This window comes from Rutilus rutilus (assembly GCF_951802725.1).
Source record: "Rutilus rutilus genome assembly, chromosome: 9".
In the NCBI taxonomy this organism is placed as follows: Eukaryota; Metazoa; Chordata; class Actinopteri; order Cypriniformes; family Leuciscidae; genus Rutilus; species Rutilus rutilus.
Window position 1 is genome coordinate 20,597,383 of NC_140223.1, and position 28,000 is coordinate 20,625,382.

A 28,000-nucleotide genomic window follows, 5' to 3' on the forward strand; every position below is an offset into this window, starting at 1 on the left:
GCGTGAGAGGGCACGGGGTGCAAGACACAGGAAGTGGAGAAAGATGAAGAGACCAGAGACAATGAGATGTACAAGGGTGCTGAGGCAGAGGAAAGGAGAGAAGGAAATGCAAGCAGAGAAGAGAGAAGAACAGAGGAGAGAGGGAGAGGAGGAACGTGGGAAGAGCAGGAGGGTCCAGGGCATGTGTGTATGTGTGTGCGTCTGGCACTCGCAGGCGGAGAGATAGCTTGGGTCAGGCTGGCCGGACGTGTGTGTTTGTGTTTGGCTGAAGAGGGATGTGAAACCAAGAAAGCCCTACTGGCTAAGCTGAGAGTTGGAACGCAGCCATCGGTGAGATGGACGTGAACGCACAAATTATAACGGTCAAGAGCGTCTCCCTCAGAAGCAAACAGATGCGGTGTAAAGTATCAGAGCGACCGGCTAACATCGTTGTGTGGGGTACAAACATGACGCGGGAATGATAACAGCTGACTGTTTTCGAGCGAGATGCAGGAAAGTCAAAACGCTCAAGGTTACAGCAGAATCCCAAAACAGGATGGGCCCTGCTTAAGTTTAGCCCGCTATCTAGGGGGCTCTTGAGCAGAGATGCCCTCTGTTTGGCACCAGGAAGTAAACAGACGTCTGTCCTGAAATACTGAGGGGGCTCGGTGTGAGTGACTCATCCATGACCTATTTATAAAAATCTAACTTATATTTAATGTGTAATATATATATATATATATATATACACATATGTATATACTTTATTAAATACAGTATAATGTATAATGTAACATATACATATGTTTTACATATATCATCACCTTCTTAAAATAATTGCCTAAGTATTTTTTTGAGTCATTAAGTCATTTCCTCATGATGCTGGCCACCAGTGGAAAAATCGCCCACATCCTCAGTTGAACAGATCATGCAGTTCTACCCCTGTAGTATAATGGCCTATGTCAAGAGTGTGACTTAGGCCGTTTTATTTTGCCTAAGTCAAAAGACAATGAAACTTAGCAAATTTTACAAGCTTTTCAAGATGGCAGCTGCATCAAGAAGAACGAAAATCTACTCGGCCTCTGAAGTTAGGTTCAGTTTTTTGTGTTTTCTGAGAAACCTGAAGAAATTACTTTATTATTTTAATTATTAAGCAATTATTTTAGGAATGTGAAGATATATATATATATATATATATATATATAATATATATATATATATATATATATATATATATATATATATATTCACTCACCGGCCACTTTATTAGGAACACCTGTTCAACTGCTCGTTAACGCAAACATCTAATCAGCCAATCAAATGGCACCAATATAAAAATGTATTTAGGCATGTATACATGTTCAAGATGATCTGCTGAAGTTCAAACTGAGCATCAGAATGGGGAAGAAAGCTGATTTAAGTGACTTTGAACATGGCGTGGTTGTTGGTGCCAGACTTACTTGTCTGAGTATTTCAGAAACTACCAATCTACTGGGATTTTCAACATGAACCATCTCTAGGATTTACAGAGAATGATCCGTAAAAAATAAAATATCCAGTGAGTGTCAGTTCTGTGGGTGAAAATGCCTTGTTGATGCCAGAGGTCAGAGGTGAATGGCTAGACTGGTTCGAGTTCGAGCAAGAGTAACTTAAATGACCACTCTTTACAACCGAGGTCTGCAGAAGAGCATCTCTGAACACATAACATGTTGAACCTTGAAGCAGATGAGATACAGCAGCAGAAGACACACCGGTGCCACTCCTGTAACCTAAGAACAGGAAAATAAGGCTACAATTCACACTGACTCACCAAATTAGAACAATAGAAGATTGGAAAAAACGTTGCCGGGTCTGATGAGTTTCGATTTCTGCTGCGACATTCAGATGGTAGGGCTAGAATTTCTCATAAACAACATGAAAGAATGGATCCATCCTGCCTTGTATCAGCGGTTCAGGCTGCTGCTGGTGGTGTAATGGTGTGAGGGATATTTTCTTTGCACACTTTAGGCCTCTTAGTCCCAATTGAGCATTGTTTAAATGCCACAGACTACATGAGTGGCGTTGCTGACCATGTTTATCCCTTTATGACCACAGTTTACCATCTTCTGATGGCTACTTCCAGCAAGAAAACGCGTCATGTCACAAAGCTCAAATCATCTTAAACTGGTTTCTTGAACATGACATTGAGTTTACTAAACTCAAATGGCCACCACAGTCACCAGGCGCCAGTTGCATAAACTTAGCCACTATGTTAAGACTGTGTCTTAAGAACTAATTTGGCCAACTAGAAATTAGTCAAGAGGTAATCAGCCTTACTTTTCTGATTCAAATTAGACCGATCTACCCTTTTATGTAACTGACTTTAAAAAGTTAGCACCAGTCTTGAAGAGAAAAATGAGATGACTAACTTTTAAGACTAGTCTAAGCAGTTTATGCAACCGTCCCCAGATCTTAGTCCAATAAAGCACCGTTGAGATGTGGTAGCCGACAAATTGGGTCCAACCGACAAAAGTGTGGTCCAACCCGGTACTAGCAAGATGTACCTAATAAAGTGGCCGGTGAGTATATATATAACGTTTTTTATGGGGCTTGATGTGAGTGGTTCATCAATGACATATTTATATAAATCCATTACGCTGAACAACATAAACATGGCCCAGTACAGACCACCACTTCCTGCAGGCTGTTGATGATGGCACATCACAACATCATTTGCTTTCCAAAAACGTCAACCTTTCCTCATGGACCCCTGCCGTCTGAGAATTCCTTCACTCTGAGAGTCACTTCCTGTCCACTTATTCCAGTGCGCAGTGTCCTCATGGCCAGAGGAGCGCTGAAGTCCCCCTTCCTTACTGCACTCTAGAGAGGCCATCGGTCGAGGAACGGGGAGTAGGAGCCATTATGGCAGGGAACACAGGGGTGCTGCGTTACATGATGAAGGTGTTGCTTCACATTGTTTCCAGTCTGAAAGGCTGGACTGTCACACCCAGGGCGAGGAGGAGCACTAGAAGAGACTAAAATTAGAAAGCAAATACCAAACATTCTTATGAGGACTTGTGTTTCTTCCTGTGATTATGGATAAATGAATGATATAATATGATATTGCATAATACACTACTGTTCAAAAGTTTGGGGTCAGTAGGTTTTTTGTCAGAAAGGGGGACATTTATAATGTTACAAAAGATCTCGATTTCAAATAAATGCTGAACTTTTGAACTTTCTATATATCAAAGAATCCTGAAAAAAATTATCACGGTTTCCACAGAAATATTAAAGGGTTAGTTCACCCCGAAATGAAAGAACTGTCATCAATTACTCACCCTCATGTCATTCCAAACCCAGAAGCCTTAGAATGATTTCTGAAGGATCATGTGACACTGAAGACTGGTGTAATGATGCTGACAATTCAGCTTTGAATTTTGTCAATACATTTTAAAATACATTCAAAACAGTTGCTTTAAAATGTAATCAGGGTTATTATCATTACCTAAAACTAAACCCAAAATAAATATTAACTGAAATAAAATATATAATAAACATTAGGCTATTTCAGCAGGTTGCCAAGGCAAATTTTCGTTTAGTTTAAGTAGGCTACTAAAATAAGAAATTCATATAAATAAAAATTTATACCATTTAGACATATATATATATATAAAAAAAAAAAAAAAAAAAAAAAACTCACTACAAACTTACTAAAACTTTAAAGCTGCAGTCTGTAACTTTTGTCGCTCTAGCGGTAAATAAACAGAACTGCATGCGTCTTGCGGAAGAACATTGTAGCCGGAGTTACTTCTCTCTGTTTATGTCTATGCCGAGTCATGCAGGTACTGGGCTACTCTGCTGTGGTACTACCCGTACCAGTCTAAAACATAAAGTCCGAATATAAACACTTATTATAGGTGTACCGTACTGACTCAGGATAAGACAAAAACATGGTATGGAAAATGGATTCATGATGTACTCGCTTTATAATATACATTTTTTACATTTTGAACACAACAAAAGTTACGGACTGCAGCTAAAATCACATTTTTTTATTCAAAATATTAACATTAACTATACTACTAATGATACTAAAATAACACTGAATGTAAATATTTCACATTATTACTATTTGCAGCTTTGCATAAGAGACTTTGCACACAAAACATTTTGACAAAATCATACGATTCCAAACTTTTGAAGTCATACAGATTTGGAACAGCATGAGGGTGGGTCAATGATGACAGAATTTCCATTTTTGGTTGAACTATCCCTTTAACAAAGCATATGTCAGTAACAAAATGGAGCATATGCACTGTAAGTTCAGTTGGAAAGAGTTGCATTCGGGAGTCTCAGTTCCGGCAACAGTGAGAGCCCGACCAGGCTGGCAGTGCAAGGGTTAAGTCCTCCAGCACTGGGCCAGAATGTCTTGGCCGTTTCCTGTGGGCTGCCCAACCCTGACCTGCTGGCCCAGGCCCGGCTGCACTCACACGTAGACAGTTGACCCAAGCATCCTGTCAGACAGTGACACCCCCGCGACTCCTCACAAACTTACATAAAAACACACGCATTAAATGTCTCCATGAGTTTCCCTGATATAGACAGCTCCATGCATGGGATAGCATGGGACTCTTCTGATCCGAGGCTAGGGGCAGTATTACACAAATAGCATCAACCATCCACCCACACACCAGGTCAACAAGAAGTCCTTTACCTCTCCTTGGCTACATACGATTGTCTATGCCTCTCTATTTGGGTCTGGACAGGCAGAGTGGGCGCACTTGCTCCTGCACATCCATGGCCATCTGTGTGCGAGCCCAAACGGAAGGTGTCAGGAAGCGAGGCCAGAGTCCAGAGGCCAGAACAATGAAGGTGCACCATTCTATTTTACTGCACAGGACTGACTGTTACCATTTTCCTCTTGAAAGAATGTACATGTGTGTCTATGTGTGTGCGGCGGTCTGGTTTGTCCATCAAGCCTGTGGTGCTGTGTCCCTGTGTTTCCCGGCGGCATGGTGTGCATTGTACGTGTCGAAAGGGTGCATCTCGCATGTTGCGTGTGGCGGGACCTGTCGCATTTCCGGCCTTGGCTTGTAATCTGATGTCATGCTTTGTGGGGGGTTTGGGCAAGATGCCGTAAGTGGCGGACAATATATATAATCAAGCTCATTACAACAGGATTAGACAGTAAGAGGGGGTTTATTTAAACACAAAGTGCATGGAGAACTCTAACTTCTGTCTGTCTGTCTGTCTGTCTGTCTGTCTGTCTATCTATCTATCTATCTATCTATCTATCTATCTATCTATCTATCTATCTATCTATCTATCTATCTATCTATCAACCCTAACGTAAACACGCTTACTGTATCTCTTCCCAGTTTCACAATTCTGTGCATTAGGCCTTCAGTGCATCATGTGCAGGGCAGCATGTTTAAGTCTCTGAATCCACTGGCGTGTTTACTGGCTTCACATATTAACACTCCTGTTAAAGCAGCAAGGGGTAGCCTTTGGCTAACAACCATAACAAAGGGGATACCCTCATCTGATGTGCCACATTTTGGCTTTTAGACAACTAAAATATGACTTAATATACTGCCACCAAACTATGGCTGATCAAATCGCAAACATGTTCTGCAATAACAGAGGCCACTTCCAAGTATTCCTCCAAAAAGGCATAAACATTTCACAAACACCTCTTTTACCAAAGCATTTGGACTGGACTTGTTGGTTCAGTCTTTTTTTGTGCCAATAAAACCCTCCACTTTTCACGTCTGCGACCCATATGAGTCGTTCATTTAAGAGTTTACTGTAGCAGGCTGTTCCCTTTGATGAATCGGCCCAGATAATATGTTGCAATTACCAGGCCAGGACCAACCTGTGTGAATAAAACATGTCAAGTGTAAATCTAGCTCCGTGTTCTAGATGACACCCGGCCCTGGAGTCGCCCCGTGTGTAATTAGAACCAAATGCTGGGGTGCGCGAGTGGATGCGTGAGTGTTTGCACTCGCCCTCTCTTCTCCATCTCTAATCAGAGAGCCCCTCCAGGATGGAGAGAGAGCTCAGGGGGTGTTCATAAATCAGGACCGGCCTGGAAGGACCTGCACAGGCAAGCAGGAACAACTGTATGGATACGACTATGCCAAGTCTGCATTCTCTGGGATAGGACATGTTCCAGTCCACTGAGATCATGAGATCAGACTTGATTGCAATGACTATTCAGAGAAGGTACAATCTGGTGTCATTGATCCTCTTATTTGGAACCGTCCAGAGATGAATTGGACGCCACAGTGACACCTTTCCATTCCATGTGCGAATTTCACTTAAAGACCCTGGGAACAAATTCAGACATCCCCTTGACATCTCTCCATCTTCCTCTCTCTCTGAATGTCTTGATTTTCTTTTATGCTCCATTCTCTGTGGAGCCCCCTTTCTGTTTCAGGCCCTCATCCCCTGTTGGACCTTGCCTCTCCTTCTCTCCCACATCTGGACAGGCAGCTGGGGCTGGCCCGGTTTCAGCGCTGGGGGTGGGGGTGGCCGATTGGAGCAGGAGGGTGGGGGAAAGCTATCCATTGCAAAGCCCAGGGCACTGTAAAAAAAAAAAGGGGATAGCTTACAAAAAATAAAGGATTTCACACATACACACACGCAGTGTACAGCCAAAAGTGTGAGTAAAAAAAAAAAAAAGTTAAACCAAATCTCTTATGTCTTTCTCAGTCTATTTATCAAAGTGTCTCCCCACACACTATTAAAGTGCATTAAAGAGGGCAGAAAGGAAGTTAGGGAAGGAGAAAAAAAGCGAGTGAGAGAGTGAGTGAGAAGCAAGCAAAGCTGGAGAAGGTTTGGTCAGGGCAATGATGATTATAATGTAATAGAAAGTTTCATCTTTGTCCAATGTCCTATCTATCTATCTATCTATCTATCTATCTATCTATCTATCTATCTATCTATCTATCTATCTATCTATCTATCTATCTATCTATCTATCTATCTATCTATCTATCTATCTATCTATCTATCTATCTATCTATCTATCTATCTATCTATCTATCTATCTATCTATCTGTCTGTCTGACCTATAAACCAGACCTAAACATTTTTTGCTAAAGATTTTACATCTAGTTCCTCAAAATAAAAAGGGAAATATTTTTTAATTACATACTTTTACATAGCTTAAGTACGTAGCTTATTAGTTACCATATGTTTAGTGTACTCAAATAATTAAGACATTCTTCTTCAAATAAACTAATAAACATAAAAACAAGTAAAACCCTGATTTGAAATTACAATTTGCCATGATGTTTGCTACCCCAATTCAAATTCAGGAATTCAATTAGAATTTAAAAGGCATTATTAATCAGTTCTGACTGGCGCACAACCCTAATTTCCACATCTTAAAAGCATACATTTAACTCTAACTTTAGAGCCCAGCAGAGGAAGAGATAGACCGACAGCGTGGGGAAGAAAAATACGAACGTGGAGTAGGTTGGAATAACATACTAGTCTCACGGTCATTGTTTTACATCCTAAGAGGTCTGCTTTATCACCCTTCCGTCTATATGTGTGCTGCATTAATGATGCATGCCCTCTTCTTTACTTTGGAACTATTATTTTGATATAGATGGTTGCCTTGACGTCACAGTTATAAGCGAGTCCAAGTCATTGTGTGGGAAAGTGCAGGATGTGTGCACCGCACTGGCTATAAGTTGCACCTCCCTGTTGTGCCAGGATGACCGTAAAGAGGTCTTTTGTTTCAATTAGCGCTCTGTGGTCCACTTTCTCCATTCTGACTAAAGGTCACGACCTCTGCTGTAGTTCACTCAGGGACAACCCGATCAGACCTCGTCTTGGCCAGCAGATTTGGAGCGGGTGGGGAGCGTGCATGAATATGGAAAAGATTTCTCTCACAATTTTGCATTTTCCAACTCATTTTGTGGAACTCAGAGACAGAGTGCGAGAATCCTGCACAGTGAGGTCACCGCACTGTCGAACAGGCCCAGGAAGTCAGAGAGGGAAGTGAGGCAGTCAGAAAAAGGTTTGGAATGGCATACTAGATACAGCACAGCCTCTCGTACCTTATTGCTCACGTATACTGTACACGCACTATACTATGGTTATGGTTATGTGTACGCTAGGCTACACCAAATGTAAATTTGACCATCAGCACAGTACGCGTGTACTGCTGTACGTACTCTGAAGAACTGTTCTGTATGTATGACATTTTTATCTCTTAGAACTTCTGGAGAAAAATAGCACAGAAACTGGACAAGGATGAATCTTTCTAGTGCACATGTGTCGACCGCCTGTGTTTGCGCATGCTATCAATATATTTTGAAAGGCTATGTGTTCGACTGTATGCATACGTAAGCGTTTGCGTCACAACTGAAGAATACTTTGGGCTTTACTGATGAAAATGTTTTTTTTTTTTTTTTTTTTATTCTGAATTAAATTACTTTGCTAGCGGGTTAATTAACTCAACCAAATGCATCCCGAGATTAATCAGATATAGCCTGCGTTCACACTCAGTTTTGGTGTTTATTTATTTACAGATGTGAGCCTTAAAATGTCCCATTCCCACAGCAGCTTACGGTAGCGTCTCGATTACTGACTGTATGAATATGCAATGAGACCTGGAGTCAAGCCCGTATTCTCTTATCAGTGACTTAAAGGGTTAGTTCACCCAAAAATGAAAATTCTGTCAGTAATTACTCACCCTCATGTTGTTCCAACCCCGTAAGACCTTCGTTCATCTTCGGAACACAAATTAAGATATTTTTGATTAAATCTGAGAGCTGGATCACTCCTCCATGGGCTTCTAAGGCATTATAACTTGCTGGCCCAGAAAATGTATTAAATACATCGTTAATATAGTCCAAGTGACTACAGTGGCTCAATCTTAAGTCTTTTCACGAGTCTTTTCACGTAGTATAACTGCACAGCGCATCTGTGTTGTACGTCACACGCATCACACACATGACCAGCGTCGGCCAATAGTGAGCCTACGTATGACGTACAACACAGATGCGCTGCACAGTTATTCTACGTGAAAAGACTCGAGGCCCAGAGAGAAGGAAATAAATAGTGGAATAAAGTCGTTATTTTTGTTTTTTTTTCCGCAAAAAAAGTATTCTCGTCGCTTTATAAACTTAAGATTGAGCCACTGGAGCCACTTGGACTATATTAACGATCTCTTCAATACATTTTCTGGGCCAGCAAGTTATAATGCCTTAGAAGCCTATGGAGGAGTGATCCAGCTCTCAGATTTAATAAAAAAGATCATAATTTGTGTTCCGAAGATGAACGAAGGTCTTACGGGGTTGGAACAACATGAGGGTGAGTAATTACTGACAGAATTTTCATTTTTGGGTGAACTAACCCTTTAAGTGATATCAAAGATGGTGACGTCCATACAACTGAAAAGTCTTTTCACTTTTGACACGACAAGAGTCCAATCGAGCCATGAGTTCATCGATCAAATTTTCATTATCTGACAACAGTGTTTGTATCTGGGTTGAGAGCGGAGCATTTGATTCGCCTGTTGAAAAATGCGGTCACATGACCTCATTGCGCTGCATGTGAGGAGTATGTAATTATCTTTAAATGGTTATTTAGCCTTTTAAAAAGGAAATTTTATGTAAAGATGTGTTAGCATTTAGTAATTTGATCAATAATATAAAAAGAGACTAAAACTTTATTTTAATATCTATAATTATTTTAATTGTATGTGCAATGCATTGTGTGACATGTTATTCAATTTAATGTGAGCTGTCTTACACTGCAAATTTTGGAAAATGTAGTTGGTAATTCACTGCAAACAGATTTTCTGCATTCTCAGTATACACTACACTGCTTGAATAGTAAGACTAGTACGCTAGCATGTTATTCTGAACATAGCATATGTTTCTGTGTAACCCGGGGAGAGCGAGAGTGGGTGTGTGCGTGTTTGTGTATAAAGGAGAGGCAGAGAGTGTGCTGTTCGCAGGGCTTGGGAAGGTGAACCCAGGCTTCTTTCAGTACAGGAAGCCCTTGATTAGTGCTAACGAGAACTGCAGGCCGTATTAATGCAACCACACACCTCTCCTTACCTCCTGCCATCTGCAGCACCACCACTCTCTGCCAGACACCATAAGCCCACGCAACAGTCACACGCTGCACACACACACACACACACTTCACATTCACCCTACACATGCATATCGCACATTCCCACTGTCCGTCCCACAACAAACCGAAACAAATGACAACACGCACTCAGGTATAACATGGACACTTTCATGCACATGATCCATATCTTTCAGAACAAAAGATTCAGGGTCAAACCCACAAAATCCTTTGCATTATGGGCCATATATGATGTCAACCCCCATAGATGAGGTGCCTAACATCATTTGCATCGAGAATAGCCGGATGGGGATCAAAGTATGTGAGAAGATGGAAAAGATGTAGATGGAGAAAAGGTCTGTGACACACACTCACACCCTCTCTCTCTCACACACACACGTTATTAACTATTCCTGCAGATGGTAGAGAGGGGTGTTCTCACACACTGAGACATGGATACCCTCACATATTCTCCTCACTCTCCCACCCACACATCAACATGTGTTTCACATTCAGATAGGCCATGTGGAAATCTCCAGCCACCACACACACACACACACACACACACACACACACACGTTAATAAAGGATGTTGTGTCAGCTCAGAATTGATGTTTTTACACTGGATGACCACTGCTCTGCCACACACAACTGTACGGCCACAGACTGTAATTATTGTAATGACAGAAACACAGAAGTGTATATAAGCAGTCTAAGTCTGAAGGGACTAATCAGGTGAGATTGAAGAGAGTCAGTGTAATCTTACAGGCTGCATTTTAACTAGTTTATCAGTTTCTTATTTCAGTTTATGGCCTTTTTGCCATTTTAACAGAAAGTACATGAAAGATTAGACTAGATTGCACTAATATATCTATTTAATTTGATGAAATATTTCATATTATATGATGTATATAATATACATTATTATATATTAATACTAATGTTTAAGAATATAATACTTTTGTCTAAATAAATGAAAAATAAAACACAAAAAAGTAATAAATGCTACAATTTATTGATATTTCATATCATGTATAGTATGGAAATTAACATTTATTTTAGGATTGGTTGAAGATTACACAAGTCATGTGTATATGTTTTTAAAGATAAGCCCAATGAGTGTTAGATGCATATCTAATATTGGCCAATACCTTTAATAAAACAATAAAATAAAATAAACTCTAATATTAGTTGAAAACTGATGTAGTACAGATATATTGTGCAGCCCTAAAACAATTTATTTGCATTATTTTAATCACTGGATTACCCTCTAAACTGATATGAAAGCTTTAGCGTAAGTTCTGCCAGGAGACTCAATTGTTACGTCACTTATTACCTTCACATCTCACCAATCGTGCTCTAATATTTGCAGTATTAAAGATCGGTACTTACACACGTCTAAGTTCGATGCTGACGCCATCAATTACCTCCATCCTCCCCACCACCACCAGGATGGTCCCTGCCCATACCTCCCAGGGGGTCGGCTGCGCCCCTGCCTTCGTCTTCAGGCAGGAAATGCAGAATCCGTTACCCTCGGATTGCGTGCTATACGGATTAGGCCAAAGAGCTTTATAAATGCTTGCTGGGCTGTTAATAAATGTATGCTTTGTTACGCTGTTTTGCCTCCCGAGTCTTTCTGATAGAAATGTTTTGACCAAATTCAATTTGTTCCTGGTCTGCCACTGTTATTCAGAAGAAAATGCAAGTTTTTCTTTAATACCTTGTATGTAATGTAATAACTTACAGTCTATTTTCGACCTCTTATTTTCCTCTTATAGAGACCACTTTTCACAATGCAAGTCAATTCCGACTAATAAAATCTAGTTTGACCGTATATTTTCCTCATTGAATATATGACATTACATACTGTAAGTAAAAGGGTTGTGAAATCTGTTTCATGTTGACTTTAGGGCCTCGTGGTTGAACTGACTTAGTAACTGATGTAGCTTTTTTGTCCTTGTCGTGCTGTCTAACATCAACAAACATCTTCGTCCAAAAGTCTTCAGTTCAGCATCAGCCGACAACTCCCTGCATCTTGAACAGCTCTGGCATACATTTCTCTATCACTGACAGACTGGACGTGCAAATGTGCTAATGCTATGGGAAATATAGAGTGTAAACGTGTGTGTACTTATCTGTCTCTATGTGTGGTCAGTGCTGCAAACATGTGTCTGATTTAGAATGAGGTCACACGTCTGAGTAAATGAGCGGCTGTTTTCCTATGCGTGCTGTACATAATGCATGACAGGCAGTGTGAAGGCCATAGTATGTGTGTGTGGGCAGTGTGGGTGGACGGTGGGCAGATAGCGGTGTGTGTGTCTGAGAGAGCCCCTGAGGCGGGCAGACTGAAAGAATGAGCTGTAAGTAATCTGACAGGAGATGAGATGAGGAAACACATGGCATGGAGAGCATTATATCTCTAATTACATAAGAAGAGAAAAAACAGACTGAGTGGAGAGTGAGAGACAATAATAGAGGGGGTCTCACTCTGGTTTATCCAGATGGATAGCTATGAGACCCAGACAGAGTTCTGATGTCACCCCATGTTTTCCCGGCCTGCCCAATACCTCCTGCACTTCCTGTCCCCAGTGCAGTGATGTCACAGGACAGCTGGGGATGTCATGTCCCCCCCTTCTCTCTCGCTCTCTCTCTGTCTTTCTTCCATTCTTCAATCAGTTCAATTCCTCTGAGACCAGCGACTGTTGCAGAAGCACGTACACACACACACACACACACACACACACACACACACACACACACACACACACACACACACACACACACACACACACACACACACACACACACACACACACACACACACACACACACACACACACACACACACTTTGCTTCATTCAAAATTTTATCAAGAATGCCAAGTCGATTGGATTACAATTCCTGAATTGAGTAGTAAAGTAAAAAACAGGATGCACAATTGTAATTGTAATTTGAATTTAGGATGTCGAATAGGTGTATACAATGAATAGTTAAATAAACAATAATTAACAATAACATTATTTTTTGTATGAAATGCCCATGAACATGGTATTTCCAGAAACACAACATAACATTAATTAATTAAATAGCATTGAATTGAAATTAAAAAAGAATGTAATCAAATAGAAATAAAAACATTCATGTATGTTAATTCAATTTCATGTTAGAAATTAATTAAAAGGAACGTAATATTAAAACTAATTTTATGGACCATATAGAACAAGAGAGTTGATTTCCCAGAGTGCTTTAATTTACATTCAAAACGGAGCCAAAACACCATGATTTAGATGATGAAAACAGAACACCTAAGTAGTGATCAGTTCTGACACATTGTTGGACAAATGAAAATTCCCTGTTGTGTGACTGTTATTCTTTTTTTAATTTATTTAATCAGTACATTTCTTTTCTTGTGCTTCCAGTTTAAATTTCAAGTCAATTTAATTTAAATCCAATTTGTGATTTGAAAGGGGGGCAATTGGGCTTCCATGTTTTATGGGGACTTTCCATACACATCATGATTTGAATACTGTACAAACTATATTCTATCCCCTAACTTTAACCCTACCCATCAGAATAATCAGATGTCATCAATCTGGGCATTTCTCTGATGTTCAGTGCATTCTGTCAATGGCCGCCTGACCAAACATCTGTGTTGACCTTGAGGACACAATTGCTGCAGTGTTTGTCCTTACTGTACATACTGTCTCGGCCACACGTTATGAGGCTCATTTTAATGTCTTTCAAATGCTCCCTCAGTTCTAGCATAGAACATGACAAGAGAATCTGAGCCTGTCTCTCTCTGAGTTTGATCAGAAGTGGCATGTTTGCTTTGCTCATTAGAGCTGAGTGACAGTGAACTCCTCGCCGCTGGGACTGAGACAAGACTATGAGGGGAAGAATGAGACGAAAAAGAGACTGAAATTAGAAGGAGACTGGCACTGAGACAAAGATGTGGCTTATTCCAGTACATATATAAATGTGTATTTCTCTTCCTGACTTTGGTCTATACAATTATCTTTCTCCACTGGGACAAAATGAGACCAATACTGAGACTAAAACGAGACTAGCACTGAGGTAAAGAAGGTGATACAAAAATGAGACTGGCAGTGCGACAGATATGAGACAACAATGAGATAAAGATGGTGCTAGAACTGAGACCAATACTAAGACTTAAATGAGACTAGCACTGAGACAAAGATGGTACTGCACCCCATTGAGATTGTGTGAAACGAAACTGGCACTAAGGCAGAAACGATACTAACAATGAGATAATGGTGCTAGCATTGAGACAGAAATGAAAGTAACACTTTGACAGGCATGAGACCTGTCCTGAAGCAGAAATGAGTCAGATGAAACTGGCATCAAGGAGTGACTCTCCGACATAAATGGCACTGGACTGGCACTGAGACTCCAACAGAAATGGGGCAGAGATAGAGATGGAACTGAGGAAGAGATGAAACTGGGCCCGAGACAGTGAGACTGACACTGAGACAGGAGTTGAAAAAGAACGAACACCCCCCTGTACCTTACCTCACTGTCATAGAGTCTAAATGCTTACTGACTTGGCAACTTGTTTATTTATAAACAAATTACTCTCATAAACCTGCAACCAGAGAAAGTACAAACCATTGCCCACACTCCTGTTCCTGTCCCGCCTTCCTCACCTCATAATTGTTCAGCAGACCGTGACAAAATAACTAGGAGAGACTCATTAGAAACAGCTGTCCCCTGATCTGATGTTAAACTACGATATGATTTCCAGCTCCTCGCTCAACTCTCACACTCCCACAACTCCATTCATTCACCATCATCTCTTAGCCACACATAATTCACTCTAAAAACCATTCATTCTCCTGCTGAAAGAATGAGAGAGGTGGGAGGAGAGAGAGAGCGCTGAGGAGAAAAGGGGTGTGTTTGTCTATGTATGTGTGTGTGTGTGTGTGTGTGTATTCAAAAGGGAATGAAGGAAAGAAAGTGCAAAGGAGAAGGGTATGGGGTCTGTGCCCCCCACCTACACACACTGTACGTGCAGGGAAGAAGGACACCCCTCGTGGAAAATGAATACGCTGATCTCTGTCTCCTCGCTCTTCCCCTGCCCTGAACCCACCCTGTCCCCTGCTGGCCACTGTCCTTACCCAAACACACGCTCAGCGACACTTTCTCACACACACACACACACACACACACACACATGCTGTACAAACACATGCTGATGCAGGACTGGGTTTCATTAACCACTCCACATCAACACATCACACACACATTCGAAACATACCACAGACTTCTATTGTTTTAATAAATCTCATTAAAATATAAATAAAGCACATACAATTATAAATTAATGATTAATAAAGCATATAAAATGATTAATCTTAAATAATAACTTAATCATAAATTAAATGTCCCTATACCCTCAAAACTTTTATATATATATATAGAATACAGGTCAAATGTTTGAGGTCATATGATAAAAAAAAAGAAAGATTATTAGTTTTATTCAGCAAGGATGCATTAAATTGATCAAAAGTGACATTTATAATTTCACAAAATATATATATCTATTTTAATTTTCTATTGATCAAAGATAATAAGCAGCACAACTGTTTTCAACGTTGATAATAATAAGAAATGTTTCTTGAGCACCAAATCAGCATATCAGAATGATTTTTGAAGGATCAAAAAACTAAAAATCAATGCAGTACTTTGCAACTTTTCATCGCCCAATCAATTCCTCTTGCATAAAATAGATTCTAATTTAAAAAAAAAAATTTCTAGTTGAATACCCAGTTTCACTTAGAAATATGTCAGAAGCAAAACCGATTACGAATGTCAATTTATGTTGATGACGCACAGCGACTTCCAATACATTTATAAATGCGTATTTCTCTTCCTGACTTCCTGTCTATACAATTCTCTTCCTCCATCTCTTTAAGAGTGGAAGCCAACCAGGTTTTACAGGTGTAGCTGTGGTTGTGAAACAGGTATAGGAAATAAATAAAACAATAAAATAAAAGTACAATAAACAGAATATGACAACTATTTGTCTCTCTATTTTTCTTTCTCTCCTCTACCTGATTGTCTGCTTGCTTTCCCTTGCGACTCCCTGCTTCCGTTCCCAGGCTGAGAGGTGGGACTGTGGCCACAGAGCGCATACTTTCCAGTCCTGAAGGCCAGCAGCGGCTCCTCCTGTCCACACAGGCCTGCAAGAAACCAGCTCAGTTCACCAGCAACCTGCAGCAGGCACAGGGAACCTGGAGACATCTACGCACACAAACACATGCTCACTTAGGTATCAATAAGGACAATATATAGACATCTATAATTTTTTTATATAAAGCAAATTATGATTGAGTAACTCAGAGTAAACTTTTTTATATGTTATATATGTGACCATGGACCACAAAACCAGGGTCAATTTTGTTCAAAATTGAGATTTATACATCATATGGAAGCTGAATAAATAAGCTTTCCATTGATGTATGGTTTGTTAGGATATGACGATATTTGGCCGAGATACAACTATTTGAAAATCTGAGGGTTGCAAAAAAATCTAAACATTGAGAAAATCGCCTTTGATCGTCCATTTATGTTTGCTATTGTGCTGCATTCACTCACAAAAATCAATGTTTTATAGATTTACGGTAGGAAATTTACAAAATATCTTCATGGAACATGATCTTTACTTAATATCCTAATGATTTTTGGTATAAAAGAAAAATCAATCATTTTGACCCATACAATGTATTGTTGGCTATTGCCACAAATATACCCGTGCGACTTATGACTGGTTTTGTGGTCCAGGGTCACATATTTGTTTTACTTATGCAATTATTTGTTCAAACAATTTTTTAAATAAGATCGATTTTGATCGATCCTATTATAGCTAGGTTCTGGAGCTCAAATCGTCTACCTTTGTAATACCTTTTTGCCTTTGTATGTTTGATTTATGAATTTAATGCGTAACTGCCCTCTGTATAAACCCTGTAAACAACCTAAGAGCCTTGGTCCTCCAGAAAGCACTGCTAATGAGACAGGAGAAGCCAGAGATGACTAAGTTTGTGTGTTTGCACAGCCTCTGGCCTTCTATTATACGGCTCTGCCAGCTTCCCTGTATTCTGCCAGTGGATTACCACACTGATTATCAACACGGGTCAAACTAAACGATGGCTGGCTTACCGTCGTGGTTCTTCTGTTTTATGTGATGCAAATGTAACAGTAAACCACTCTGATCTCATAATGTTACCCAGGATCCCAATTATCTGCAAAGAGCCAGACCCGTGTGCCACTCCACCAAAGCTCTAAAGCAGCTGTGCGGATCTGGGGGAAAAGAGAAAGATGTGTTATCAGCTGCCCTGTGCCGATGTTAACTGTGGATTGGAAATAAACACACAAGGAAACCAGTGCAGTGTAGTCTGGAGAACAAAGATTCTATTTACAGCGGAGATTTTTTTTTTTTTTTTTTTTAAACAGATGAGACTGGCACTGGGGCTGAAATAGAGATGTGTTTTAGATATAAATTGGACGGTGAAAGAAATGAGACCAAGACAGAGTTAAAGTTGGCATTGAGATAGAGATGATACAGGCAGAAATGAGACAAAGATGGGACTGAGATAGCGATTAGACCAGTGTTATCGTAAAAACTGAAATCAATTTTCATTTGAAAAACTGAAAAAAAGGGATAAAAATATAACAAACTAAAATAAATGAAAAATTCATTTCGCTTAACAGACAATATATATATATATATATATATATATATATGGCATATTATAAAACAGCTCTCCTGTTTTAAAACTCAGCATTAATTTATATTTAAATTATTATTATTTTTTTTATATATATACAGTAGGCCTATATATATATATACAGTGCTATGCATAAGTTTAGACACCCATGCTAAAGTTGACTAAAAAGAGGAATAAAAAATCATCTTTTGGAAATTGAACTTAATGCCTTAATTTAAAAAATTAGGAAAAATCCAACCTTTAAGGACACCAATTTTCTTTGTGAATGAATAATGTATCGGAAATAAATAAATGTTCTTCCTTAAAATACAGGGTGCATAAGTTTGGACACCCCTATGTTAAATTCCCATAGAGGCAGGCAGCTTTTTATTTTTAAGTTTTTTATTTTATTTTTTGTTTAGGATACTATGCATCCTGATAAAGTTCCCTTGGCCTTTGGAATTAAAATAGCCCCACATCATCACATAGCCTTCACCATACCTAGAGATTGGCATGGGGTACTTTCCATAAGATCATCTCTCAATGCAAATCAAACTAGCTATTAGGCTAACTGAAATAAAACCATGCCAATCTCTAGGTATGGTGAAGGCTATGTGATGATGTGGGGCTATTTTAATTCCAAAGGCCAAGGGAACTTTATCAGGATGCATAGTATCCTAAACAAAAAATAAAATAAAAAACTTAAAAATAAAAATCTGCCGTCCTCTATGGGAATTTAACATAGGGGTGTCCAAACTTATGCACCCTGTATTTTAAGGAAGAACATTTATTTATTTCCGATACATTATTCATTCACAAAGAAAATTGGTGTCCTTAAAGGTTGGATTTTTCCTAATTTTTTAAATTAAGGCATTAAGTTCAATTTCCAAAAGATTTATTCCTCTTTTTAGTCAACTTTAGCATGGGTGTCTAAACTTATGCATAGCACTGTATATATACACTGCTCAAAAAAATTAAGGGAACACTTAAACAACACAATGTAACTCCAAGTCAATCACACTTCTGTGAAATTAAACTGTCCACTTAGGAAGCAACACTGATTGACAATCAATTTCACATGCTGTTGTGCGAATGGAATAGACGACCAGTGGAAATGATAGGCAATTAGCAAGACACCCCCAATAAAGGAGTGGTTCCAGAACCACTCCTTTATTGGGGGTGTCTTGCTAATTGCCTATAATTTCCACCGGTCGTCTATTCCATTCGCTGCTATTGTTTTTTGAGCAGTGTATATATATGTATATATATATATATATATATATATATATATATATATATATATATATACTGTATATATATATATATATATATATATATATATATACTGTATATATATTATACATTTAAATATGTTCATTAATATATTTTAACGGCAACAAACATTTTTTAAATTACATAAATTAGTTAATTAACTCTGGTATCCCTAAAATACTAAAAATAAAATAAAAGACAAATGAACTGAAATGATAAACTAACAATGATACAGTGGAAACTAGAGTAAAAATAACTAAATTGAAAACAAAACAAAAACAAACAAACAAACAAACAAAAACATCACTTAAAAACTAACATAAAATAAAAATGGCCACAATTTCATTTTAGTTTTTAAATTATGGTATATTATACAACTTTTACAAAACACCTGCATTAAAATGCCATAGTATTTAATGCTATCAAACATTTTTAAATTACACAAATTACTGGATTAATTTTGGCAGCACTAAAACTTAGGTGTTGTGAGGTTTTGAGCCAGCTTCTTCTTCAGCTCTGACTTTGCGTGCAGCCGTGCACGAGCACAAAACCTCACCACACCCTCCCCCTGTCGGTGATTGGTTGGAACACTATTTATTTTGGTTTTGAGTGGTGGTGAAACCAACTGTTTTTGTGTGCAGATCTCAGAGCCTAGGCTGCCTACAGAGACGCGTTTTTTTTGACGGCATGCTTATGGGGCGGGCAGCTAGCGGATCGTTAGGAAAGATTAGATGAATGTGACAAAAAAAAATTGGGCCTGAAATCACTGATACAACCTTTAACTAAAGTAGTTAACTAATGTTAACTAATGAAACCTTATTGTAAAAGTGTTACCAAAATACTATAGAAAAATAGAAAAAAATATTCAAATTAAAAATGTGAAACTATAATAAGACTATTATAGATAATAAGATAATATTATATAGATATATAGATAAGATTATAAGATAATAAGTACTTGTACTTAATAAGTGGCCCTAGTGTTTCTTAACGATACGAATGTCTGTGATGTAAAGACTGAGACCTTAAACATCTTTAGCTCATCTTAGTGTTCCTCCACAGCCATGCAGATTTGATCAGGCATCAGTGGTTCTGTTGCAAGCAGGCCTGATGAGAAGGTGCGAGTCAGTGTTATTGTGCTGGTGCTGCATGGGCTGGTGGGTGCAGTTGGAGTTTGACTCATGGAGGTCAGAGGAAGATGTCAGGTTCTTATTGAATTACGCTGGGAGCGCAGGCAGGGAGAGTATGGGCCCTTCAGACGGGACAGAGGGCTCTCTGTGCCATGCTCTCCAGACAGGAAACTGCCAGTCTCTTTCAGATTAAGCCTGCTTCCTCTCTCCGCTCTCACCTCTCCACGACCCGCAGACCTTGTGACCTTTACTCTGAAGAAGAATGGCACGGGTCCAGCGGGCATAAAAAAAACAGACACAAACACACTAAAAACAGTTACATTCTTCCCTTTCGAAGCGATACCTTATTCTGATTCAAAAACAGTATGGGCACTGCTCTGGAATGCATGGCTAAAGCATTCAACAGACAGAGAGAGAGAGAGAGAGAGAGAGAGAGAGAGAGAGAGAGAGAGAGAGAGAGAGAGAGATTGTGAATTAAAATGTCAATACCCCATCCATATACAGAGAACTCCCCAGATCCCTGCTCACTCTTTCCCTCCCAAACAAATAGTGGCAGTAATTTTTCCCTCTCACTGAGTTTTACGAGCAGTAATGTGAAGCACCTGTAACCACACTGAAGCCAGACCAGTACTGCAGGAGGCTGTCTGTGACCTGAACCCCACATCACCCTACACACGCATAAACATGCACGTACGTACACAAACACAAAAGACAAACACCAACAAACACAGATATACATGCGCTGCAGGCCATACAGTAGGAAAACTAAGTGGTATAATAACTCTATGTCAGCAGGCCGCCACTACATCCAGAGAAAGAGTATAGTCGTACGGTATGCGAGTAGTATGACTTGAGTTTGTCCCTTCAGCGCTCAATTTGACCATATTTCGATGATTTACAACCACTGGACTGATTCTTCATCTTTAGTTTATCTTTCTTAATTGCTAGTTCAATTAATATTAGCTCTTTTAATTCATTCCTTTTTTGTTTGTTTAAATTTGTTACAGCTTTCTTAGTGTACTCCAAACTGTTATTTCACTCAGTAATATTTACTATTTATTATTATTATTATTATTATTAAAATCAATAAAATGATTTGTAAAGAATAATAATGATAACAATAATCATTTTAATTGACTTGTTAATATTGCCTAATTATTTGCAAAACTGTTTTTTATTTTAAGTTTTTGTCATGGCAATAAAGAATACTAAAACTGAAAATTGTAATTGAAAGAGGAGACAACGATGTGCCACTTTTGTGTCTTATTCAATTAAATAATTAAGTAAAAATAATTAAATGATAATGATAAATAGCAATAATGTATTATTATTTGAATATCTAAAAAATATTGTATTATGAATTACTGATATTTCAGTGTATTACTGGTACTTAAAATTGATTCATTGTAATTTCACTAATTTAAATAAAAAGTAATTGTCATTCTTTTTTTGCAAAAACATGTATTTTGCGTTATTTATTTATTTTTTAATGCAAAATGTGAGCTAAAACCTGCATTTTCATTTTCATTATTCATTTCAAATTCATTCATCTGCATTTTGGGCAAACAAACACCACTATCGATGGGTGCAGTTCATTCTTAGTGAATTCCCCCCAGAGTGAGTAAAAAGCAGAATAATAACCAGCTGGTGTGTGGGGACATGACCTAACCTCATGACTTAACAGTGAGAGCACTGGGAGTGCCGTGCTGCCGGTCACAAGGGAGTTGAACTGAGAGGAGGTTCGAGACGACACCGTCACAGTCATCACCCTTCACAGCCTCCACCACAGAAGAAACAGTCCTCCTCAGAACCTCCTATCACCTTCATCTGTTATTAGATAGAGAAAATGCACTTCAGCAAATGTCCAATAAGATAACGGCAAAGAATCAGGAAGTTATGGCCGATAACCATCTCCATATGAGTCCAGCATTTCTATGCAGGCTCGTGTGCACATTTGCAATGTTACCTGTGATAACCTGTGTTTGATTTCCAGCTGCGTTTATGAGATCCTGCAATGAAACCAGCTGACCTGGTGTAATGCCAAAAACGCAGACATAATAATTATTTACAGGGCCGTGTTTGGCGTAATTGTTTTAGTCAAGGCTATTTCTCTCCATAAATCTGTTGGCAAATATGTTATTTCCTGTGCATTTTTGGACTTTTGTTACAACAGGAAACGGCGATTGAAATATTTCACAACCGTGCTTTAATGCACACGCAGATGAGTAAATAAAAGCATGTGAAATATCACAGCCCTTGTTTGACGAATCGTATATCAACCGTGTTAAATGGAGGGTTGGTTTCCTTTCATCTCGCGGCGTGGGTGGACCACTGTCCTATATTAAGACCATATGTAATGCCCAGCACTCTGCCTACAATAAAAATAGTGATCTATTAAGCACCGTGAGAGCTCTTTTAGATTAGGTTTCAGGGTCATGAGTCTTCCATTAGCCATAAGGTTAACTGGGTGTTTGTGTTAGTACCAGTACATAGGTTTAAGCCCACCTTGATCACTCACACACATACATGAGCATATGGAAACATAGGCAGACGCGATTTTTTGCTATCATAGGAACTTACCTTGATTTCAACTGACTTTATTGGTTGATTTCATACTGAGCTAATGATATTTATTTCTATACACAACATCCAAACATAACCCTCACAAAAACCTTTCTTCATTTAAACATTTATTACGCCATTTTGTAGTTTTATTTCATAGTACTACATTTGGTAGAATATGATTAATTTCTACTAAACTAGAACTTAAATACTTTAAATAAATAAAATAAAAAACTTAAAAAACATCTTTCAAAAGTGTGCAGTCTGTAAGATTTTCATAATGTTTTTGAAAGAAGTTTCTTATGTTCACACAGGTTGTGTTTATTTGTACTAAAATGCAGTAAAAAAAAAGTTATATTGTGAAATATTATTTCAATTTAAGATAAATGTTTTCTATTTTAAATTTTTTTTTTTATGTAATTTAATTCCCGTGATGAATTTTCAGCAGTCATTATTCCAGTCTTCGGTGTTGTATGAAGCTTAAGAAAAATGCTGATTTGGTGCTCAAGAAATATTTTTGTTATTATTATTATCAATGTTGAAAACAATTGTGCTGCTTAATATTTCTGAGGGAAACGTGATTCATATATATATTTTTTCAGGAGTCTTTCAAAAGAACAGCATTTATTTGAAATTATAAATGTCTTTATTGTCACTTTTGATAACTGTAATATATCCTTGCTGAATAAAATCAAAAAGGATTTTTTGAAGTTAATGTTAATGGTGCTTGCCCTAGAACATTTAGTTACTGACAAGGTGATCTGTGTGATTTCTAGGCCATTGCTAAGGTCTTCTGAATGGTTGCTACTTGCTAGGTGGTTAAACTATTACAAGTCAAAAGAACCACCTAAACTTACATATTCTTGTAACTAGATCTGTGTGCCTTCTTTATGGGATTTGTTTTCCATCTGGTAGAATGTAATAGCACACCTCTCTTCAACAAGCTGCATGATTTGAGGCATCATCAAAGCCCTTTAAGACAAGCTACCTCACTCAACGGCCATATTTCGAAACCCATGGGCAGCTACTTTCAGTCAAGTACACAGCTACATCTACTTGAATGGGGAAAGACACGAAATTTCAAATCCATATTTACATGCTTTTGAAAAAAGCCCCAAGCTTAGCAATGATCAATCCTAATCCTGAAGCTTGCCTCAACAATTGCATGAAGAAATATTTACTGCAACAAACAATGAAAAACGACACTTTGGATTGAAAATGAGGCACTATAAAAAATTATGACATGAGGTTTTTTGAATTTTTGACATATTTAACAAAAATTACAAGCCGTCAGCGCTACTATGTGCAATCAAGGCTTAATTTATTTTATTCGTGACACATAACATTTCTCAGAATCTTATCATAAGATGACCCCAATCCATTTCATGCAAAACTCTTTCTCACAACTATAATCTAATGATTTTCCAAGTAATTCCCGTTAATTACCCAAAAGACTTGTGAGTGCACAGACTCACAGACATTTTTGCTCTGTTAATTAAAGCATGCCTGTCGATTGACTTGCCATCTCAGCGAACACACAATTATCATAAAAAACCACTGACCACAGTTATGCTGCTATATTATAACCCAAAACAGACAGGGACCATTAAAGCATAGAATGACAGTAATGGAGCAGGATGGGACGAGTACTGTCAGAGAAGCCACTCACTACCAGAACACAGTAGTGTGGGAACCGCAAGATCCGTTGAGGCAGAAATGAAAATGATTGTACAAAAGGGGAGGGGCACTAATGAAAAGAGCGTTTCACACTTTCATGCATGGTGGAAATCTAGAGTAATAACTGAAGAAGGCTTCATAGAGTCACACGAGGAGGTGGAGTTCTAATCAGTTAACCCACATTTTCTCTGATCGTTTGATTCTGAGTCATCTGCCTCTCACCTGAAAGAAATCTTTCGTCTGTATGTGACCCACCTGAGCCAGGCCCTGGGGTTAGTGAGGGGATATGGCTGTGTCTCCCTCTCCAGGTCACAAAAACTCCTGTCTGATCCATCTCCAGAAAGGAACAAGTTTAGTCAGCCGAGGAAATGCTCGGAGCAGCAGACTTCCTTTGAAATACAAATGAGCAGGTATATTCAAGGTACATTTGCAAGAAACACAAGCATTCATTCACCGGGTGGAAAGCGAGCAGAAGAAATTGACAGGAAAAAAAGGAAGAAAAACAAATTAGTCATATTAGTGGAAATGCTAATAAATGGAGTCAGTAATTACTATAACATGCTTCGCTCTTATAAAATTTCAAATGGATCCCAGGCCTCCTGTAAAGTGTTTAATATTCGCCGTGAAGCCAGCGATCGGTGTGGGAGGCGCACAAATGCAAATGTGTAGCTGATAATCTCTGAAAGTGATCCCTGCACACACCTGTATGCTGTTCAAAAACACTTAAATCACTTTAAAAGGATCTGGATGCTGCTTTGAGGTGAACTGATATGATCTAAATGGGGGAAAAAAGCCAAAGGCTGCAGGGTGTGGGGATGTCCCCACTTTACCCCTCTCTCTGTTCATAAAGCCAGAGTCGTTTAATCAGAGTAGCTGACAGTCATGTATGCCCACCCATGTAGCTGCACACAGTTACACACATGCACTACCAGCCTGGCTGAGGATCACAGTTAACTGTGGTCTGATTTATTACGACCTCCTCTGGTTTTACAGTGATTCCTCTTTATGAATAAACAGTGGGTGGGGCTTGGACCAGAGGGAGAAGAGTGACAGCTCACCCAGGGCAAATGACACGCTCGCTGCCAACAGGCAAACTCATCCTCTCGCTGAGCTCACTGTTCCTCTCTCTAACATACACACAGATAAATATCTGCGACTGCGGCACAATTTGCAGTTACAGTAGCCCAAAAAAGTATTCAGCTACACTTACAAGGCATTAATGTAATTGCTTTAAATTACGCCAAATTATCAGTTTTAAATTGATCAGTTCCTGATTTTCCTGGTAATGAAACCCATGAGCTTGGCTTTGCTAGCACCATGCTCTACCATTTGGACAACAGAAAAGCTCAGGTCAGAATACTTTTTTGGTAACAATGAATACAAAAAGTAGGTTACACTTTATATTGATGGTCCCATTAAGACATTCTGTTGACTACAGTAACGTTGCACCTACATGTCATTTAACTCTCATTACAGTTTTAGTTGAGTATTAGTAGATGGTAAGGGTTAGTGGAATAAAGGGTTTGGGAGGGTTAGGATTCTATTGTCAGTAGAATGTCTGTTGGGGGACCATCACAATAAAGTGTAGATATGAAGCAGACAGTCAACTAATACGCTTATTAATACTAATAATCGTACTTAGAGTCAACAGAAAGTATAAATGGCGACCATCAAAATTAAATGTTATCAAAAAGTATCCAGACCTACTTTTTCCGACGAGATTCTTAAGTGTACATCCAATGGACACTTTACTATCCAATGACGCCACAGGAGAGGATTTGTGAATGGCAGTGAAGTGACGCTGTAGGTGGTCACATGACAACGACAACATGACAAATATAGAACGTCCAGACTAAATTCATCCAATACACATTCATACTATAGAGCAGAAGTTTTTAGTGGTCATGAAGTACCAGACTTTTTTTTTTGAGAAAATGTTGGCAGGTTGGTTGCCAATGAGTTGCTATGGAGTTGCTAAGGGATTCCTAGTGGTTTTTAGTGTGTTGCTAAACTCTCAAGTCTCTATGATAATCAGGTGCCTACATATGACTTTAATGGAAAGCTTTCCCTTATGAAAAAGAAGTATACTTCAAGTTAATTTTATGAAGTATACTTAAGTAATGGTCAAGTATATTTTTAAGTATACTTTATGTAGTAAGTATACTAATGACAATGTTCTAGTATAAACTTGTAAGTGCCCTATTTCAGTACTGCTTGGGACTAAATTGGCCCACTTTTAGGATATAAAAAGTAAACGTTTAAGTGTACTATAAGTGTAACAGTAGTAAACTTTAAGTGCACAACTACTTTTTTTAGTTTATTAAAGTACACTTTGAAGTCGGCTAAACTCTCAGTAAACAACTAGTTTAGTAGTTTTATACTGCAAGTATACTTGTAAGTTTTCTTTAAGTGAACATAACATCATATTTATAGTTAACTAATATTTATATGTTATTTTTGATTTTTGATGTTAAGTATGTTCCTATTTAGGTATAATTTTTTTATACTTAAAATATACTTTAACTGCACTTTAACTAATTTTAAAAACATTTTATTCAATCTTCATGTATCCTTTTTTATTAACACTTGAATGTGGGTAAGTTTAATAATAAAAAAAGGCAACACTTTAAACAAAAAGCGGAGAAATTAGCATTTTTGTCAAAGACAAATGTAAGTTTATAAGACAGTATGTAAAACTATGTGAAAAAACAGGCAACTCAATCTAAAGATTAAACACAACTACAAGCCAAGTATACTTGGAATACTTAATTGTACTTTGAAGTATATCGCGATCAAAAGGTACAGGTCGGCCAAATAGATCTTTCTGTCAGCATAAGTCAAGTATACTTAAGTGCATTTTAAGTATATTTATGAAAAGTACATAAAGTATATTTCTGAGAAGTATATAAAAAGTAAACTGAAAGTATACTTTCTTATTTTTTTAGTTTAAAAGAAGTATAGCACACTTGAATAAACTTCTTTTCATAAGGGTTGGGATCTTTTCCCCACCTTTTTGTCATTCATCAAACAAAAATAAATAAATGTAAATCTGACCACACTATTAAGCAGTAAGAAGCAAGTACTCATTCAAAAGAAGTACGTACTCAGAGAATATACGATTTCAGGTGCAGCCATATCTTCGGATTGGCTGTTATTTTAGTTGACGTAACATATTCGCTTTCAGTGTAAACTGACAAACTACTTCCAGATGCTAGCTTGTTGTGTTGCACCTGGATGTGGTTTAAGTGTGGTAAATGTAAGTACAGTATGTCAGAGCTGTGGTGCAGTAGTTAGTACAGGTCATAGGTCTGAGTCTTGCCTGCAACATGTCCTGATACACACTCCTCTTTCCTTTCCATGTCCTATCTCTCTCCACTGTCTCCAGAAAGTCTACAAAACAGAAAAAGTAGGTAATTATGTTCAAAACACAAATGGATCTTATGTCCTAAATTATGTACCATGTAAATGTGTATGTGCTGAGGGTTGAAAAGGACCAGAGCAGAGCGATAGAGAGACGGGGGACGGATGGAAAGAGATCCGCAGGCCACTTTATGACTTTTTCTTATGCCCTTTCAG

General features: G+C 38.4%; 1 protein-coding gene and 1 long non-coding RNA gene across 2 annotated transcripts in view; both read right to left on the reverse strand.

Annotated features, from left to right (window-relative positions):
• Positions 1–4,219: 4,219 nt before the first annotated feature.
• On the reverse strand, positions 4,220–17,669 carry LOC311297314. Its single transcript, XR_014628800.1, has 3 exons — positions 17,236–17,669; positions 16,131–16,320; positions 4,220–6,547 (listed from the first exon to the last, which is right to left on the reverse strand). It is a non-coding gene; the product is annotated as an uncharacterized lncRNA (long non-coding RNA).
• Positions 17,670–21,860: 4,191 nt separating this feature from the next.
• LOC311297521 (uncharacterized protein) overlaps positions 21,861–28,000 on the reverse strand; it is a 58,287-nt gene continuing 52,147 nt past the window's right edge. Inside the window, exon 3 of the transcript XR_014628819.1 lies at positions 21,861–22,012. The gene's annotated coding sequence lies outside the window, so the exon portion shown is untranslated. The remainder of the gene's footprint in view (positions 22,013–28,000) is intronic.